Source organism: Pongo pygmaeus, chromosome 21, assembly GCF_028885625.2.
Source record: "Pongo pygmaeus isolate AG05252 chromosome 21, NHGRI_mPonPyg2-v2.0_pri, whole genome shotgun sequence".
NCBI classification, from domain to species: domain Eukaryota; kingdom Metazoa; phylum Chordata; class Mammalia; order Primates; family Hominidae; genus Pongo; species Pongo pygmaeus.
The window spans coordinates 53486474-53491378 of NC_072394.2; positions in this window are offsets into that span (position 1 = coordinate 53486474).

Consider the following 4905-nt stretch of genomic DNA (forward strand, 5'->3'; position numbering starts at 1 on the left):
TTTATGAATTGGTGTGGAAACATCACCAAGATATGAAAGCTAAATGCAGAAAAATGTATGTGGTATGCTATTATCTATGTGAAAAAGGCATTACTATTCTCTGGAAGGATAAACACAAATTTGAGAATGGTGGATATCTGGGGTGAGAGGTATCCTTTTCACTGTTCTTTAAAAGTTTTGATATTTTGGTGTTTGCCTATTCAAAAAATGGTTAAAATCAGTTGCCACCAATTAAAAATTAGGAGAATGCATATAAAGAACTGAATTTCCTGTTTGCTTGTTGCCTTAAGAATGTGAGCCCACCATTTTTAGTGCCAGATATTCTAATTTTAAACAATGAGCTACATAAAGTCAAGTTGCTTTGGGGGGGTCCTGGTCTCCAGGCTTTTCTTATACTCAAATTATTTCACTAATTTGTTTCACCTGCCTAGCCCCTGTGGGCGTTTGCATTTGAGATCCGTAGAACCAGAGACTCGGACAATGGGAAATTTATTTATTCCAAGGATATGGAGTGTGTGAAGAAATGCATCTTGGTCTCAGCTTAATGTGGTGGAGGATGGCAGCTGGATGGTCACTGCAGTTCAAGCAATTGGCAGTCTAGCTAGCACCTCTGTACCCCAATTCCAAACTCCCTGAGGATGAGGCATGGGGTCCCACTAGAGAAGTGTATGCTGTCCAGGGCTCTCCTTTGGGAGGTGACTGATACCAGGTCAGACATTGTAAGAAAGCTACACCAATATTCCACATGAATACAAATGCAAAATCAAGAAAATATCAGGAAACAGAATCCAGCAACATATAAAAAAGGATTATATGCCATAACCAAGCAGGATTTCTTCCAGGAATGCAAGGTTGGTTTAACATCTGAAAATCAGTGTACCACACCATATTAATAAAGGACAGAAACCACATGATCATCTCAATAGATGCAGAAAATAAGCATTTGACAAAATCCAACACCTACTTATGATAAAAACTCTCCTTCTTGGGGTAAAAAGGGGAGTTCTTGGGAAGGTTAGAAGCTAGACATGTACCCCACAATGTCTGCTTACAGGGTTTACCAACTCCCTGGAGATGTTTAGTTGACCCAGGCAGCTACAGGTTTCCAAGAACCTTCCTCTCCATCTTAAAGCTAAATCCCACTTTGCATTATGGTGAAGAGTGCAAACATCTTTGGAAGGAGTTCCAAGTAGTTCTAATTTCAAGCAGCTGTCACAGAATCTCCTCTCTGAGTTCCCTGGGCTCGCTATGGGCTCAAAAGCCTGGAAATTCTTACAGGTGATCATCAGCTTGATGCATTTCAGGCTTGCAGCAGTAGGAGGGAGTGGAGGGCAGCAGGTCTGAGGCTGGCCTCTGCAGTCTTTGCTGGGCCTTCTGGCAGAGTGTGCTTTAAGGACTGCTCATGATGCTGGGTTTGGAGAAGCAGTTAAGGAGAGGACTGCGGGAGACACATGCATTATATTTGGTCAGAATGAACATATGGTTCCCCTTAAAAACCAAACCAGTGAAGCCTGAGCACCCGAGGCCAGACTTTTCAACCAGGAGGGGTTTCTCACTGGGCCTTCCACGGAGATGCTCCGTTGTAGACGTAATGGGCAGAGTTTCATCTGGAGGAGCCAGGCCGAGGTGAATGAAAGGGAGGAGACCTGGAGGAGTGGGTCTTCTGTTGGCATCCCCGAGCCTGGTGCTGCTGCAGTGAGGACTCTATCCAGAAGGTAAGGATTCCAGCTTAGGCCACAGTCTCCTTGTTGCCGGGATGAATTGAGGAGATGCTGGGGCAAGTCTACACTCTTGAAATGGTTTTCTACACACAGGTTGCATCTCTAAGTGTACAGGTTCTTCTTAGGCTGCTGGCAGGTGTTTGTTGAGTGGCGGGGAAAAAGAATAAGTGGTCTCAAAGGAAACTGCCTGGAGCAGACATGCTATTCAGGGGAAGGCTCAAACTTGTAGCCCACGTTCACTGCACATCCCTTTAAACCATCAGTTCTATCTGGGAATCAGCTGGGCCACACCTCAAACCAATTACATCAGAATCTCCAAGCAGGGGAGGGGGAAACTTAGCATCACCTGTCTTTAAACCTCCCCAGGTGATTTCAGTATGTAGCCAGGGCTGGGAATCACTGTTTCCAAAGAATACCAGTCAAGAGATTTTTCAGGATTTGCTTCGTCTTCTGAGTTGGAGCAATTGCACCTTTTATCTGGTTTTCATACGGCACGAGGCTTCCTTTGAAGTGCTGGTCCTCAGCATCCCTCTGCACCTTCTGAGTGTAGCATGGAATTGGGTTTGTATTGGTTTCCAGTTTTGGGTTGAATTGCTTTCACCTGAGCTTCAGAGATGGGTCCTGAACTAGTCTAAGCCAACCAGGGTAATGCTAGCTCAGTGACTGACCAGGTAGCTTTGGACTAAGCCCATCAGCTTAGTCGGATGTTCTGGAATGGTCCAGTTGGCTCAGAATTCAGGATTCTTTCTCAATACTGAATGAAGGGGAAACCTCTCAGGTTAGGTAAGTGGAAGGCACCCTATGAATACTGGGGTGGCTGCCTAGGATGAAGTGTCCCTGTGGGTGGCAGGATGGAGACAGAAAACCTGAATCCTTGGTGATGTCCCTGAGCAGCTTGCCCTCCCCAGACACAGCCAGTTGCCCCCTTGTCACCTTTATTAAGCACAGTCTGAGCTGGATTTCCCGTTACCTGCCAGTGAGAGTCCTAATTAATATAAAAGGGTTTGAGGTTGGGTAAAGCAAAGTGAGTAGTCACTGCTAAAGGAAGCAGAGTTCCCTGGGAAGCTCTTGGAGCCAGAGCCCAGGCTGGGCTTGAAGCCCATCTGTCAGCCCCTAGCTCAGCACTATCCAGCATGCTAGAGGTAGCAGAGTCATCCTGGGATAAGGCGGGTCTGGGCTGAGGCTCATTTTGGTGCTCATGGACCTGGGACCCTGCTCTGATTTTCCTTTTTGTTTTTTTGAGACGGAATTTCGCTCTCGTTGCCCAGGCTAGAGTGCAATGATGCGATCTCGGCTCACCACAACCTCTGCCTCCCGGGTTCAAGCGATTCTTCTGCCTTAGCCTCCTGAGTAGCTGGGATTACAGATATGTGCCACCATGCCCGGCTAATTTTTTTTGTATTTTTAGTAGAGACGGAGTTACTCCATGTTGGTCAGGCTGGTCTCAAACTCCTGACCTCAGGTGATCCACCTGCCTCAGCCTCCCAAAGTGCTGGCATTACAGGCATGAGCTACCACACCCGGCCTGATTTTCCTTTTTAATAGCGCAAGTCTCAGGCTTGCAGCCTCAGCATGCGATAACAGGTAGCAAAAATCTGTTTGTCTTGTATTTACTTTCATAGTCACTTTTATGGTCATCTGAATTTGTGGCAAATTATGCTGATTTTGCTTTTTGGTGACATCGTTTTCCTTTAAAAGGGGGAGTGAGGGTGAGGCATGGTGGCTCACACCTGTAATCCCAGTAGTTGGGAGGCTGAGGCAGGATTGCCTGAGCCCAGGAGGTTGAGGCTGCAGAGCCGTAATCATGCCACTGCACTCCAGCCTGTGTGACAAAGGAGACCCTGTCCCCCCAAAAAAGTGTGGCGGGAGTTGAGACATACTAAGAACATAAAGCAGTTGTGAGGCAGATGTGGCACAACTGACAGTGGTGGTGGAGTGTGAGTCAGTTTGGGGAACGCTGAGCCAGGGACTGAACACTGTGAGAGTGGGGCTCACATATCTTTTCATTCATAGCAGCAGCCACCTTTCTTCCAAGGCCAGTCTCTGTCCTAGGCCCAGGTGCATAGTGTGGCCGGAAATACCGGTGGCTGTGGACTCAAGATATCCCATGTCCTAGTCAGCAGCTTCACCTTTGCCAGCTGAGATGTCAGGACAAGTTAGCTTCTCTGCACCTCCATGTCAGCACCTGAAACCTGGAGTTCCTACTCCCAATACAAGGTTTGGGGGTTTTTGGAGGAGAGTGCAGAGGATTAGGGTTGGACTGTTTTGAGGACTCAAATATCTTGGATTCCAGTGCTCTACAATTAGTCCCAGGAACTACACATCCGTTCTGAAAATACCCGTTGGGTAGCTGTGTATTCACGATGCCTGAGATTCAGGTGTTTTTAGGAACAACATTGTCCTTGTAGGGTGTAGCGGAGCCCCTTGTCCAGAGTCCTGTCCTTGGGGGGGAGGGTTCTAGTTGAGCTTCCCCAGGGGATGCTGATCCAACTTTGCTGGCAGACGGAGTGGCAATGGCTAAGTCATGCCACTGTCTCTTCCTCCGTCTCTCCAAGGCGGGATCTCTACTTTTGATTCCTAGACTTGCAGATGGCTACTTCATGTACACAGCTGTCACGTCCCACTGCAGTCTAGGATGGCAGCCAGTACAGCACTCACATCAAGTATATTGGAAAAGCCCTTTTACTTCTGCTTTATGGTTCCTAAAAGGTGCCTGCTCTGCTTATTAGAGTATCCATTTTGCTTCACTTATAGTAATAAGACAGTATTAAAGGTACATAAATAAAATAAGGACTTTTTTCTTTTTTTTTTTTTAAGGCAGAGTTTCATTCTTGTCACCCAGGCTGGAGTGCAGTGGCGTGATCTTGGCTCACTGCAACCTCCGCCTCCCGGGTTCAAGTGATTCTCCTGGCTTAGCCCCGAGTAGCTGGGATTACAGGCGCCCACCACCATGCCCGGCTAATTTTTGTATTTTTAGTAGAGACAGGGTTTCACCATGTTGGCCAGGCTGGTCTCAAACTCCTGACCTCAGGTGATCCACCCGCCTCAGCCTCCCAACGTTCTGGGATTACAGGCATGAGCCACCGCGCCTGACCAAAATAAGGATTTTTAATTGCAAAAACCAGTTCAGGTTTAAATGGTCTTACACCTTAAGGCTAGATGGTGTCCTGGATGGGGAAGGGGT